This window comes from Saccopteryx leptura, chromosome 2, assembly GCF_036850995.1.
Source record: "Saccopteryx leptura isolate mSacLep1 chromosome 2, mSacLep1_pri_phased_curated, whole genome shotgun sequence".
Classification (NCBI taxonomy): domain Eukaryota; kingdom Metazoa; phylum Chordata; class Mammalia; order Chiroptera; family Emballonuridae; genus Saccopteryx; species Saccopteryx leptura.
In genome coordinates, this window is record NC_089504.1 from 135,816,106 (window position 1) to 135,832,295 (window position 16,190).

A 16,190-nucleotide genomic window follows, 5' to 3' on the forward strand; every position below is an offset into this window, starting at 1 on the left:
TTGAGGGGGGGTGATGATATAATTGAACAAGGTAACTGAGCCATGTAATAATTCACAGTTAAAAAGTACATATGTTGCCCTGGCTGGTTAGTTCAGTGGTAAAGAGTTGACCCAGTGTGTGGAAGTCCTGAGTTTGATTCCCAGCCCGGGCACACAGGAGAAGCGCCTATCTGCTTCTCCACCTCTCCCCCTTTCCTTCCTCTCTGTCTCTCTCTCCCCCTCCCGCAGCCAAGGCTCCATTGGAGCAAAGTTGGCCCGGTTGCTGAAAATGGCTCCATGGCCTCTGCCTCAGGCACTAGAATAGTTCTGGTTGCAACAGAGCGATGCCCCAGATGGGCAGAGCATCACCACCTGGTGGGCATGCCGGGTGGATCCTAATCAGGTGCTTGCAGGAGTCTGTCTCTCTGCCTCCCTGCCTTCACTTCAGAAAAATACAAGAAAAAAAAGTACATATATTTTAAGTGCTAGAAATTTTATTCTATATTTAAGGGCTAGTTTTGAAAATGCCATTCTGAATTTGTACTAAAAAAATTAAGCTATGCATATGCTATTGTATATAGATAAAGTATGTTTATGTATGTGATATAAGGTATGTGTATTTATATCATATCCATAAACACCCTTCACTTTCTATTTTTTTCCTCTAGTATTACCGTGACTATATTTGAAAGAAATCTAAAAATACTTTCTCAAGAAAATGAAGGAAGAATTTCTGTAAGTTTTACATTTCTTTTGCCTAGATATTCTGCAAGTTGTGCTTTCTCTTTTGCGTGCACATACTACTTACTCAGTTTCCTTTTCTTATTATCAAGGGGGAAACATCGTTCTCCCTTTCCTTTCCTGTCTCTCTAGCTCAGTTTCTCTGTTTCTTTTTCTTATTTTCACATACTGCAGTGTTTTTGCAGACATTATTGAAACCTGACAATGTTCCCAATGTTTCCTTTGATGTTGTATCTTGAGCTACTTTTCAAAAAAAAAATGTATGAAATGTAAAATCTTTACTTTCCTTCCTGGATCAACATTTGAAATGAAAGTAAACAGTCTCCTCTTCCTTGTTGCATATTCCAGCGGTGGGTTTGCGCTCACTTGATGTCTTCCCTGCCTCTCATTCTTGAGCAGGAGCCTCTGCTGAGCCAGGGACTGCTGGCTTCCTGGGACAGCTGCCGAAGGGTGTAGCCTGGGACGCTCGGGTGTGTGTCTGAGTGGTGAGGAACACCGCCGCCTCTCTAGAGCCTCTGTGGAGAAATCACTCAGTCAGCACACCAGTGACAGTAAAAGATGTCACATGTGAGGTTTTTGGAGAACTGGGTCTGAACGCTAAGCATGGACCCTGCCTCTGAGTATTTCTCTACATCTATTTCAATACTCAGCAGTTCATGTTACACAGAAGGGCTCCTGTAAGTTTTGTCACAAAAGTTCAGAGTTTCTGTGGACCGGAGAGGAACATATATGTGAGTTTGAGGCCTTTCTCTTGAGACCTTCACTCCATTTATTTATTTATTTTTATTATCTATCTATCTATCTATCTATTTATTTATTTATTTATTTATTTATTTATTTTCTGAAGTTGGAAATGGGGAGGCAGTCAGACAGACTCCCGCATGCGCCCAACCGGGATCCACCCGGCATGCCCACCAGGGGGCGATGCTCTGCCTCTCTGGGGCATCACTCTGCCACAATCAGAGCCATTCTAGCGCCTGAGGCAGAGGCCACAGAGCCATCCTCAGCACCCAGGCAAACTTTTGCTCCAATGGAGCCTTGGCTGCGGGAGGGGAAGAGAGAGACAGAGAGGAAGGAGAGGGGGAGGGATAGAGAAGCAGTTGGGCGCTTCTCCTGTGTGCCCTGGCCGGGAATCGAACCTGGGACTCCTGCACGCCAGGCCGACGCTGTACCACTGAGCCAACCGGCCAGGGCCAACTTCACTCCATTTAGAACTGGACAAAATGACAAATAAATTGTAGCAACTAAAACAAAAATGCTTCTTTTCTTTAAATCAACTCTCCTTCGTGACCTCTGAGCATCATCATACTGGTGAATTACCCCTCCTCTAAATTTGTGATTATGCACATGCTAAAATTCTGCATCCTGGAGTTAGCATGCTATTTTTATTTTCTTTCTTTCTCTCTTTCTCTCTTTCTTTCTTTCTAGACAGAGACAGACAGACAGGAAGGGAGAGAGATGAGAAGCATCAATTATTCACTGTGGCACCTTTGTTGTTCATTGATTGCTTTCTCATATGTGGGGCTCAAGCCGGCAACCTCAGGGTCATGTCTACGATCCTGCCCTCAAGCTGGCTATCTCGGGGTTTTGAACCGGGGTCCTCTGCGGCCCAGTCCGATGCTTTATCCACTGCGCCACCGCCTGGTCAGGCTAGCATGCTATTTTTAAATCCTTTAAAGTTACATAGAGGTCGACATTCAGTAAGTCAAGTGCTCTAATCCAGTCTTTGGGGTGTGGCACCACTGTGGTCCATGAATTAGTAACAACACAGGGAACTATTTCACCACCTACTGGGCTCTAGACTTGTTCATTTTTTCAATTCATGGTAAAGAAATATGGAATAAGGGTTGCCATTATAACTCTAGGAATCTCCTTAAACTCTTAGTAGTGCATCTGAATTGACCTTTCCTGCTAAACCAGCAGGCATCTAGACTAACAGCATTGTCCTTGGAGTCACTTGCTTTTAAGGAAAGATAAAAGTACTCCAACAGTAAAAATCAGGGTTAGCAGAGGACAGTGAAGCAAAAGCCTTTGATATCTGCCTGCATGGGGGTAATGGTTCATGGCATGACTGTGGAATTAGTGAGATCAGGTTGAAAACCTTGCTCTGCCCATTCAAAAGTTGATCTCTACAAGTTCCCTTTCTGTAAAATGAGTATAATCATCGTATGGAAATAAATGAAGACCAACCAAAGGAGAACAAATAAAGGCTATTTATTCTGAGCCCACTAAGGCAAAGGAGGCAGCCACCCTCACGTGCATTTTGGCACAGACTCCAACACAGGCAAAGGAGGGGCACAGCTTCCTCGTGGAGGAAGGGAAGTCTCCCAGCTTCCCTGATTGAAGGTTATTGGCAGGTGGAACCCAGGCAGGCTAACTGGAAGTGGGCATCCTGTGTGATTGCTTAGTGATATGTATATGGGTTTCTCTATTGGTGCAAAATTGAAAACAGGGATACAAATTAGGGAAGCTGTCAGTTGTTAATCAAGTTCTGGTGGTTTGGGGCCAGCTGTTACAGCAGTTACTGCTTAGCTTCCTGGATTATCACTAGAAGAAGCAATTTGACTTCGTGCAAATCTGATTTATAGCTGTCTGGCTTCCTGGGTTGTTTATTGGACATAAGAGGTTGGGTTCCTAAGCAAGTTGCTGTTGATGATGGATCAAAGCTCTATTTTTTAATAAGGTCTGACCATTTACCATTTGTATATTCAGTTCTCAGTCGCACCCATGAAAAGCATTCTTCACAGAGCTATCATGTAGCAGGTGCTCAATAAATACAAGTACAGTCTCTGCAGTGTTTGAAACCACTACTATTTGGTACATTTTTCTTGATGCCAGTGCTGGAGTTTGGATCAGAACTGGGTGGGTGTGGGAAAGCCAGATTATGTTGTGATAAGTAGGTCCTTTTCTGTGGAATTATGTCAGAGTTGGAATGGTATCACTGTTGTGATCAAAACAACTGTGAATTCCTTAGGAGAGTATGAAATGGCCTATCCCATTAATTTTGCATTGAGGAACTGTCCAAGCCCAAATCTAACTCCAGGGTCTTTATAGAGCTCTAAATTCATCTTAAGTTTAGGATGTATTCTGAGGATATCAATAAATTTGCAGCCACTTAGAGTTGTTACAAGTTCTGTAGTAAGAACTCACATGATGAGAGAGAAAACATCTTATCCTGAACAGGTAGGTGTCTTGTTTATCACACTATTCCCAGCATCTAGCATAATTCCTGGAACATAGTATACTTTTAATCAGTGTTTGAGTGAATAAATGAAAGAATTTTTTCAACTTAGATCAAAAAGTTCTTGTAAAGAAAGTAGGTGTCACTTTGTTGCTATTACTTAGATATTGCTATATGTTCTTTACTTCACCAGAGCTTCTAAGGTCTAATTGAGCAAGAAATAGTCAAATGATTGATCACAGAAGTATAATGATATGCAAAATCAAGAATGACTATCTTGGTCACTTCTTCCCCCCAAAATGCTAAATTCTGGAAAATGTCAGTGTACACATAAAATGGAATTCTAAAGCCATGTTCAATGAGCAGAAAAGAAAGGTGACTTGAAGTAGCTTATCTTATTAGCATCCATGTGAAGTGGTGCAGAATTTGAACTTTAAATGCTAACCTTATTCAAATGACTTCACAGAGATATGTCCCAAGCAGGTTGGTTTTACAGCCTCTCAGGGACTGTACATCTCATGTGACAGGCAGAGCCTCTTCCAGGAGACCAGGGTTTCAAGACAAGAAACCTGGGTTAGCACCCAGCCATTATTGGATGCACTTCCTCCTCCACACATCCATTTATCCATGTGTTTGTTCATTTATTAATTCACTTACATAACACTGACTGAGCACTGATTTAATACCAGGCACTAGGTATTAAAAGTGAATCTACTGTCCCTGCCCTTTAAGAGCTGAAAGGTGTGATATAAAAATCAATGCTGACCACAAATGCAGCTAGCGACAAGATTAGACAGAATTTATTCATTCAATTATAATATCTGGAGCACATAACGATGACTAAAGTCTCTGACCTTGAAGATCTCCAGCTCTTACATGCAGAAAACTCATATGCACAAACATGTAAGCTAGAACATAGCCCTGGCCCGTTGGCTCAGTGGTAGAGCATTGGCCTGGCATGTTGATATCCCAGGTTTGATTCCCATCTGCTTCTCCACCCCTCCCCTCTTGCTTCCCTCTTTCTCTCTCTTTCTTCCCCTCCTGCAGCTATGGCTCAATTGGAGTGGCCCCAGGAGCTGAGGATAGCTCCATACTTCCACTTCAGGCGCTAAGAAGAGCTTGGTCAGAGCAACACCCCAGATGGGCAGAGCATTGCCTCCTAGTGGGCTCTCCGGGTGGATCCCATTGGGGCGCATGTGGAAATCTGTCTGTCTCCCCTCCTCTCACTGAATAAAACAAAAATTAATAATAAATAAAACAAAATAAGCTAGAACATGGTAAGAGAAGAATAAAATGTCCTTTCAATGCTTCCGCTGTCATCTCTCCCCTTCCGGTCCCATCAACCCAACTATAAAATGTGCAGAGTTCTATCCAGCCTTTTGTTTATATATATCCTCCCAGTAATACTGTTTCCATTTTACAAATGAAGAAACCATCTGGTGAAGGCTAAGTCTCTTGCCTTAGATCCAAGCTAGTAAATAGTAGAGCTAAAATTCAAACCCAAGTCTACTTTATTTGGTGGACTTGCACAGTTCAAACCCATGTTTAAGGGTCAACTGTATTTATATTTATTCAGATGCTTCTTAAAAGACTTTCAATTATAGGCACTAGCTACAATCAGTAAGATCCATTAGAAAATAAGAATTTTCAATCTACCATATTATATGGATTTAGGTTTAATAAACTACCTTTATATTAACTTAAAAATATAATTTCCTAGATGATTCAAGAATAATTAGTTGGGCCTGACCAGGCAGTGTCACAGCAGATAGAATGTCAGCCTAAGATGCAGAAGACCCAGGTTCAAATCCCCAAGGTCACTGGCTTGAGCACGGGTTCATACTGCTTGAGCATAGGCTCACTAGCTTAAGTGTGGGGACACCAGCTTGAGCATGGGATCACTGGCTTGAGCATGGCTCATAGACATGACTCCAAAGGTCACTGGTTTGAAGCCAAGGTTGCTGGCTTGAGGCCAAGGTCACTGGCTTGAGCAAAGTGTCAACTGGCTCGGCTGGAGCCCCCCAATCAAGGCACATATGAGAAAGAAATCAATGAACAACTAAGGAGCCTCAATGAAGAATTGATGCTTCTCATCTCTCCATTCCTGTCTGTCTGTCTGTCTGTCTGTCTCTCTCTCTCTAAATAATAATAATAATAATTAGTTGGTATGCAGCCATCACTAAGCTAGAATCTCACTACATGAAGTGACTAACACTGTGCTTTTTTCTTGGATGGATATAGTTTATAAATATTGTTTCTAATTATTGACAGTAACACATTCTGGTAACTGACATATCTGCAAAAGAACCATGTGGTTTTAGTCATAAACATTATAATTTTTTGGTGCAAACAAAAATTTGTGCTGTGATGTGCAGCAATTTTCAGTGTTACTTATGCGTCAGTTGTCTTTTTGCTGGACTGAGTTCCTGATGTTAAGTCAATTTCCTTTTAATCAGGCCTTGTTGTTAAAGATCTTTTCACATTCCAACTATTTTGCTTCCACATAATTTCCTTGATTGAATAAAAAGTTGATATACAGTTGTATGTACTGAGAAACAGAAATCTTCAACTTTATTTCTAAGCTCTGCTTGAATGAGTCTGAGTAAGTCTTTTAACCCAAATGAGTGGCAAATAAAATGACTGTTCAAAAAAAAAATGAGTATGCTTTTGCGCATGGCCAGGTTGCTCAATGGATTGAGTGCCATCCCTGCTCACCAAGGTCGTGGTGATCCCTGGTCAGAGCACGTAGAAAAAGCAATTAGTGAGTACACAACTAAATGAAACAACTAAGTGGAGCAATGAGATGCTCTTCTCTCTCTCTCTCTCTCTCAAATCAATGGAAAATTTTAAAAAATATATTAGGATATTTTGACACATAACCCTGTCATTCCAGGGTAACACAATATATTTATTAATCATTGATATGTTATTCTATTTTCTGTGCAGAAATTTTCACTGTATTTTTAAAAATCCTTTAAATAATCATTTGTTTTAATTTTTAATGTCAGAAAGCAAAAACACAGAAAATAGAATGACTTATAAATGCTTTGGTTATTTGAAAAGAGGTGGCTTCATTCCACTTCTTCCAATTCATGTATTTTTGTGGGTGACGCCTGTGAGCTCTGATGCTTGTAGTAAAGACGTAAAAAGTCTCTTGGTCAAAATGACCGAGGTTCATGCTGGAGGCCACTGAAGCGTCGACTTAGGCCCTGGGTGGACTGAAGCCACTTCCCGCCTGTGCTATCCACATTCTACTATTATTATAAAGAAAAATTATCAAGTAAAGAGGTTGTTTTACTGTTTTACAAATGTTAGGGACAGCATAAGCTTATCTTAAGGTAGAAGCTACGGTACAGAATATGATCTGGGATCAGAACACACTGAGTAAATTCCCTGCACTAACATTTGTTTTACCACTTAGATCTGACTCAATTAGGCTGCTCACTGAAATGTACCTACTTGGGCCCTACGTCAAGCTTTTTAAATCAGAATCTTGGAAAATGGGGTATGGCAAAGAGCTATTTTAACAAGCTTTCCAAATGACTCATGCTCGTTAGGGTTTTTTGAACCCCACCCCCTGCTTTTTTATTCATTCAGTAAATGAATTAGTCTTTCAGTCCTGACTCGTTCATTCATTGATTCAACAATATTCATTGAGCCACTTTTTATTGCACAGTGCTGTGCTAGTTAGCATGTGAGGAACAAACTGTATAAAATGCATCATCTGCATCAGGTGTTTTACTGCTACCGAATTAGGGTGACACAATGTGTCTTCAATATTTATTAATAAGCAAGCACAAAGTATTTGGACTCAGGCTCAAAGTAGCATTAAAAGTATAACATGTAACATCCAGAACAAGAGAGATGTCAGTTTTTTTCTTGCCAGATGGTACTTGGAGAAATAATCGCCCTTGTCCATCACTTCACTTGATTACTAAAACCATTCTGTGAAACTGGTAAAACATTATCTAACAGAAAGAGAAAATCAAGTCTGCAAGCTGTCAAGATGTGAGATTCAGAGTTACATTACCAGTTGGGAACAGAGTTGAGTTTCACATCTAAATTTGATCATTTTTAGTCCAGTGTTCTCAGTGTGCTTAGACAGTACCACATATATTGTTTTTCTATTGTGCCACATATAATTCCTTTTCTTACTTAAGCAGTCTAGAGATAGAAGAATTTAGAGAAGGTGAAAGTATTTCAGTATTTAATACTTTGGTTGAAAACCAAACAAATACTCCAAATCAAATAAATAAATAAATAAAATGTCCTTCCTGTCAGTAAGTATTTTATGTTCAGCTATCAAGCTATCAAGCAAGGATTCTAGTCCTTAACAAAAAATTGTGAGAGAAGTCCTGCATGTAATGAACATGTTAGAAGAAAATATAATAATTGTGATGGCTAGTTGTATGTGTCAACTTTGCTGGGCCCCAGAAATACATTTTTGGGGAAGCCCCCAGTATTCTTGAAGAGCTCTGTGATCACTCTTCTCTGCAGCAGCCCAGAATTCACAGTGGAAACTGCTGTCATCAAATTGACAATCATAAGTTAATGGCTATGCTGGGGTGGCAGGAATAAAGTGGTGAGCCTCAATTGCTGAACCCAAGGTGGTCATGGTTACATAATAGAAAAGTCAAAGCTGCAATCAGAGTATTCTGACTTGTGGAGAACAAAGGCCTTGACTTGATCACGGTGTTCTTAGAAGTAAAATAGATGGGAAGTCTCCGAAACTATGACTTGATCTGTATATGCAGAAGAGTTTTAGGTCAACTGAACAAAAGTGTAACTTGAATCATGAAAACATTTAGGATCCCTTAACCAATTCTCAGACTTGATCAGTTTACAGAAGACCCAGTACCTATGAATAGAGGAGAGGCTAGTTCCCCTTGAGAAAGGTGCCCAGGACCTTGCTAAAAATTTATGCTGTTAATCTTTCTCCCAGCCATCCCCAGAGAATCAACAACCTTTTACCAGGGTAACTATGCATTGGGGGAAAGCAACTAAAGAGGTTTTGGGCCTGACCTGTGGTGGCGCAGTGGATAAAGCGTCGACCTGGAAATGCTGAGGTCACCAGTTCAAAACCCTGGGCTTGCCTGGTCACGGCACATATGGAGTTGATGCTTCCTGCTCCTCCCCCCCTCTCTCTCTCTGTCTGTCTCTCTCTCCTTTCTAAAAATTAATAAATAAAAATAAAATAAAAGATTTTAAAGAGGTTTTGGGGAACTACTGGACACTCGCTCTGAACTGACACAAATTACAGGAAACCCAAAGTGTCACCGTGGTCTGCCCTTCAGAATAGGGGCTTGTAGAGGTCAGAATATCAATACAGTATACTTCCGGTCCTTCTCCAGGTGGGTCCAGTGAGCCCCCCAGCCCGCTCTGTGGTCATTTCTCCGGTTCTAGAGCACGTGATTGCAGTAGATAGAACCAGCAGCTGGCAGCATCTTCACATGGTAGGAAAGGTCGAGTGAGAGCCACAAGACTGCTTCTCCCTAGAAAATCAGTGATCCAAAAGCATTCATTCCTGGGGCGGAGGGGTTACAGAGATTACTGCCACCATCGAGGACTTGAGAGATTCAAGGATGATAATTCCCACTACACCCCCATTCAATTGCCTATCTGGCCTGTAGAGAAGACAGATTTTTCTTTTCAGAATGACAGTAAATTATTGTAAGCTTAGCCTTGTGACTTATGTTGCAGAAGCTGCACCAGGTGTGGTTTAATTGCCTGAGAAAATTAATACATCCTGTGGGTCCTGATAGGTGGCTACCGACTGGCAAATCCTTCTCTTTTTTTCAACCTCTGTTTATAAAGAAAACAACACTAAAGATTGTAAATTAGTACAGGTAGGGAAGAAAAGTATGGAGGATCTGGAGGACCCTCAAAAAATTAAAAATTCCCATATGATCCACTAATTCTACCTCTGAGAATATATCCAAAGGAAACAGAAACACTAACAGAAGGCTACCTGCACCCCCATACTCAGAGCAGCATTATTTACAATACCCGGGACATGGACAGAACCTCAGCATCCATGGAGAGATGAATAGATAAAGAAGTTGTATATGTACATATACATATAAATGGAATATTATTCAGCCATAAAAAGAGGAAATCCTGCCACTTGCAACAGCATTACTGGACCTTGAAGGCATCGTGCTAAGTAAAACAGGCCAGACCCAGAAAGACAAAGACTGTATGATCTCATATGTGGAATCTAAAACAACAGCAGAAATTCATAGAAAAAGAGATCAGATCCTTGGTTGCCAGAGGTGGAGGCGTGGGGAGAGGGAATAGGAGAAAGGGGGGTCAAAAGGCACAAACTTCCGGTTATAAGATAAACGAGTTCTATGGAGTAATGTACAACATGGTGACTGTAGTTACCACTGCTGTACAAATTTGTTCAGAGAGTAAATCCTAAGAGTCTTCATTACAAGAACAAGTTTTTCTTTTTTAAAAATTGTAATTATAGGAGATGGTAGATGTTAACTAAGCTTATTCTGGTAATTATTTCCTAAAAGATATATGTCAAACCTTTTTTGCTGTACATCTGAAATTCATGCAATGATATATATCAATTATATCTCAATAAACTGGAAAAAATAACATATAAAATATTGATGATCTTGTTTTACAAAAGAGAGAGAGAGAGAGAGAGAGAAAAGAAAGACCATAAACAGTTTACTTACAGCTAGCAATGCCAGCAATATACCTTCACTGTCCTATCCGAGGGGTATATTGAGTCTCTAGCCCTATGTCATAATTCAGTTTCCATGAATCTTGATCACTTTTCTTTTCCATAAAATATCATATTGGTCTATTACATTGGTGATATTATGCTGATTGGACCTAGTGACCAGGAGTAGCAACTACTTTAGACTTACTGGTAAGACATTTATTTGCCTATCAGAGAGTGGTAAATAAATTCAACAAAAATTCAGGGGTCTTCACTCCAGTTGCAACAGAGCAATGCCCTAGATGGGCAGAGCATCCCCCCTAGTGGGCATGCCGGGTGGATCCTGGTGGGGCGCATGCAGGAGTCTGTCTCTCTGCCTCCCCACTTTTCACTTCAGAAAAATACAAAAAATAAGAAAACAAAACAAAAAGAAAATCAAGGGCTTCAATTTAAGTGAAGTTTTAGAGGTCCAGTGGTATGGAACATGTTGAGATGTTCCCTCTAAGGTAAAGTTTAATTCATTGCATCTAGCCTTTTCTACAACAAGTAAGTCACAATGCTTAGTGAGCCTCTTTGGATTTTGAAGGCAACATATTCCTCATTTGGGTTTGTTACTCAGGACTACTTAGTGAGTAACCCAGACAGCTGCCAGTTTTGCATGGGGCCCAGAACAGGGGAAGACTCTGCAACAGGTCCAAGATGCTGTGCAAGCTACTCTGGCACTTGAGGCGAACGGCCCCACCGACCCGATGGTGCCTGAAATGGCGGTGGTGATAGGATGCGTCTGGGGCCTTCGGTAGCCAACGTTGGTGAATCACAACACTTAGTATTTTAAAGCAAAGCCCTGTCTCCTCTATGGATAACTAGTCTCTCTTTAAGAAATAGCTTTAGGCCAGCTATCAGGCCTTAGTAGAAAGTGACATGTAGCCATGGGCCACCAAGTTACCATGAAACCTGAGCTGCCCATCACAAAGCGGCTGTTGTTGTTGTCTGATCCACCAATCTGGAACATTGTGCCCGCTCAGCAGCACTCCATCAAATAGAAGTTGTACATCTCTGATCAGGCCCGTGCAGGCCCTGATGACACAAGTAAGCTACACGAACAAGTGGTCCAAATGCCCCTGGTCCCCACTTTGTTACACTACCTTCCCTCCCTCCCCCAGGCTGCACCTATGACCTCATAGGGAATTCCCTACAAAAGCTGACAGAAGAAGGGACTTCTCCAGCCTGGTTTACAGATGGTTCTGCACGATATGTAGGCACCACTCAGAGTGGACATCTGCAGACTCCAGCCCCTTTAGGAGCGGTTCTGAAGGACAGTGATGAAGGAACACTGTCTCCGTGAGCAGAACTTCAAGCAGTGCACCTGGTTAGATGTGGGTTAGGTACTGATTTGTGGCCTGTGGGCAGTGGTTTGGCTGGGTGGTCAGGGGACTTGGAAAGAACATCATTGGAAAATTAATGACAAAGAAGTCTGAGAAAGTTGTGTGTGAAATGAGAAAAATCATGAAGATACCTGTGTCCCATAAAAATGCTCACGAAAGAGTGACTTCTCCAAAGGGAGATTTTAATAATCAAGTAGATGGAGTGAGTGAGCTATTCTGTAAATACCATTCATCCTGTTTCCCAGCCACCCCTGTAATCACCCAGTGGGCTCATGAACAAAGTGGCCAGCGTGGCACAATGGAGGTTATATACAGGCTTGGGAACATGGACTTCTGCCCACCAAGGCCCACTTGGCTGTGGCCATTGCTGAGCGCCCAATCTGCCAGGTGCAGAGGTCAACACTGAGTCCCTGACATGGCACCATCCCTCAGGGTGACCAACCAGCTACCCCAGTGGTGCACTGGTTACATTGGACTACTTCCATGAGGGAAGAGTCAGTGTTTTATTCTTACTGGAATAAGTATATATTCTGGAGATTTGGGTTTTACCAAGCTTCCACAATCTCACAAGCAGATCCCTTAAGATTCTTTCTCTCCCTCTCTCTTTCTCCAGAGACAACGACCTATGTTAGGTTATATCCAGTATAAAGTCTTTTATTCTAAGCAGAGTATGTAAATGTTGGCTTCCTGTTCATTCAGTAGGGTTGATTTTGTCATTGTGTTGACCAACCATTTTTTACTTCTAACCTGATCAATTCAGTAATTCACCAAGAGGAAATGGGGAGCACTGTGTGATTTGCATTTGATTGTGACTCTCTTGGTGTTTTAGATTCTTTCCATGCTGACTGATGCTTGACTTGCCTAAAAACAAAAATAATAATACCATGCATTGTTAAAGATTTCACCATTTAGCAAGAATGTTTGCGTATTAATTATCCACGCCTAATTTGGTATGCAGTACACAGTAGGCAACACAATACACCAATTTAATCAATTATTATAAATGATGGATTTAGGTCATATCTTTTTCCTTTTTCTTTTCTGTTAAATAGGGACAGTTTTTTTTTTTAAACTTAATAATAAGCTAAGCAAAAGCAAACTTAGAAGGTTGTACTGAGGTGATTGCTAAATTTTATGTTCTTAAAGCCAGCCTGAAGCATTCCTCCCCAGGTGGGACTGTTTCCAAATTGATTTTTCTTGACTATGGAGCATTGCTAATACAATTAGTGAGGCCTACGCCCAACAGCTGCCCACAATACTACTGGGGGTTAATATCCTCCATCAAGAACTTAAAAGTTCTCTCAAAAAAACTGTATGTAAGAAGCCTATAGCGAAAGGTACCCAAGTTTGTTGGTGAATTATATAATTTGAGATATATGCAGAAAACCAAAGCAGTAGAAAAGAAAGATCTCTCTGATTAAAACTTTTTTTCAGTAAGTCCTAAGCCCTTCACACACAGATATATGATATACATATAGGTTTTTTGGTTTTTTTTTTATTTTTTACAGAGACAGAGAGTGAGTCAGAGAGAGGGATAGACAGGGACAGACAGACAGGAACCGAGAGAAATGAGAAGCATTAATCATTAGTTTTTCATTGTGCGTTGCAACACCTTAGTTGTTCATTGATTGCTTTCTCATATGTGCCTTGACCGCGAGCCTTCAGCAGACCGAGTAGCCCCTTGCTGGAGCCAGCGACCTTGGGTTCAAGCTGGTGGGCTTTTGCTCAAACCAGATGAGCCTGCGCTCAAGCTGGTGACCTCGGGGTCTCAAATCTGGGTCCTCTGTATCCCAGTCCGACGCTCTATTCACTGCACCACCGCCTGGTCAGACCATATAGGTTTTTTATTACTTATATTTATTGATTCATTTTAGAGGGAAAGGAAGGAGGAGAGAGGGAGAAAAAGAGAGAAAGATAAACATCAATTTGTTGTTCTACTCGATTTATGCATTCATTGGTTGATTCCTGCAGGTGCCCTGACTGGGGGGTCAAACCAGCAACTTTGGCATATTGAGACAACACTCTAACCTGCAGAGCTACCTGGCCAGGGCTATACAGGATTTTATGGCTTACATTAATGAGGTTTCTGTAGTTTATTATAAAAGACCTTTCCATCTTTTCACAAACCTGTGAAAACCAAGAACCAGTATTGTACCTCTATGCCACATTTTAAAGGTTTACATTGAAACTGGAAAGGTTGATATAAATTATGAAGAGTTATTTTACTCATCTACCCAAAAACATGCATGTCTTGTTCTAGTGCATTTGTGCCTGTATTAGTCTGCTCAAGTTGTCCTAATACCACAGAGTGAGTGGCCTCAACACCAGACATTGATTTCTCACTGTTCTGGAAGCTAGAAGTCCATGATTAAGATGCCAAAAAATTCAGTTTCTGGTGCAAGCTCTCTTGGCCTGCAGACAACTGCCTTCTCACTGCGTCCTCACATGGCCTTTCCTTGGTGCTTGTTTAGGGAGAAGCTGTGCTATGGTGTTTGTTCCTCTTCTTATTAGGCACTAGTCCTGTCAGATTAGGGCCTCACCCTTATGACCTCATTTAACCTGAACCACTTCCAAAAGGTCTAATCTCCAAATACCTTCACATTAGGGGTTAGGATTTCGACATATGAATTTGAAAGGGACACAATTTAGTTCAAAACAATGAGTAATGTCAACTCAACTACATTTTAAAAATAAACACCTTAAATTAAAGTTTAGCAAATGTCTTTATATTTCTAGTGCCCCCAGGACTATTACTTTCTAAGAACTGCTTTTTTAAGTATGCATTATTAAATTAGCTTTTAAAATCACAGAAATTACCACCATAAAACAAAACTCTTTACCTTTAGTCCCGTCACACTATTAAACACCTGCTGCCGCCACCCCAGCCAGTCTTCTCCGCGGGGGTTTGTAATGCACATGATGACGTTTACAGGTTTGTCTTCTTCATTTTTTCACTGAATATTACTTTGTAAGTATATTTCCTGACTTCAACATACTTATTGAAAGAATCACAGTGTTTAATTTTCATGAAGATGAACAACTTCCATTTACTGAATTTAAAAAAAACAGCATTGATTTTTTTTTTCAATCCACCAGCCCATATAGCTGGGCGCATTGCCAACCAAAACTCCATTGTCACATGAGATACCACAAAACACACAGCATACTTCGTATCTTCAAAAAATAAAATAAAGGCATCAGAATACTTATAGATGAGATTGACTTGATTATCCATAGAATTATTAATACTCAGCCATCAATTCCAAGTGGGGTTTTTTTTTTCAGCTGATCTCATGCTGGTCTGATTGCCATTCTTTCTTAAATTTGCCCATCACAGATTTTGATTCATAAAATTGAGAGACTCAATCTAAATGAAAGCTGAGGTTAGTTGTCTTAATTTATGGCACAGAAACAGAAAGAAAGTTGGTTAAATACAGTGTGAGAAATCGTTCCCTGGAGAAATCTTCCCTCATCTTCACTGCGGATACTGTCAAGGTTGCCATATCTGTATCATCTACTTGGGTAACTATAATTAGATTCCACACAGACGAAATAGGTTATGACAATGGGTCAAATTTATTCTCAGCTTCACAAGCAGAGGTTTCATCCTTGAATATTACCTTTTTAATAGGAAGTGGTGACTATTACAAAATGAGAATTAAAGAAGGTCCTAGACTTCTTTGGACGCTCTCTGGAGGGGTCAGTCTTCCCCTAGAGCACATTTCACAAAGTCTAGAGACATATTTTGGGTTGTTCCACCTGGCTGAAGAAAGGGGGGTGTTATCACCACCCCGTGAGTAGAGACCACGGCTGCTGCTCACGCCCCTCCAGTGCTCTGAGCAGCCCGCAACGAAATGTATCTGTCCCAACATGTCACTAGTGCTAAGACCAGGGAACCTTGGTCAAGAGTAAGATTCCTCAGAGGCAAAGCACTTTGCCTCTTATTTATTTATTTATTTTAGAGAATTTTTGTAAGACTTCATTTGAACCAAACTGACAAAATATGCCAGGGAGCAAGATCTCAAATGCCTCTTGTTTTATTTCTAAAAATATTTTTCTCCAAAGGACTACCAAGAAATTTGAATAAACTTGTCTCCCTTAAATGTTTGAATCTTAATTTCTCATTTTCCAAAAGAGCCACTCAGAGAATAAACTTCCCATATGCTGTAATCTGCAAAAAAAAACCCAAAATGTATAACTTGGCACAACTATTATGATTCAGTATTTT

The 16,190-nt window shown here is 40.8% G+C and overlaps 1 protein-coding gene across 3 annotated transcripts in view; it reads left to right on the plus strand.

Annotated features, from left to right (window-relative positions):
• The window catches only part of FAR2 (fatty acyl-CoA reductase 2), a 142,714-nt gene that overhangs the window by 62,465 nt on the left and 64,059 nt on the right, over nucleotides 1–16,190 (plus strand). Inside the window, exon 2 of one of the 3 annotated variants that reach the window (XM_066368877.1) lies at nucleotides 648–714. The exons of the other annotated variants lie outside the window; for them this stretch is intronic. The gene's annotated coding sequence lies outside the window, so the exon portion shown is untranslated. The remainder of the gene's footprint in view (nucleotides 1–647; nucleotides 715–16,190) is intronic. 3 annotated transcript variants of the gene reach the window in all.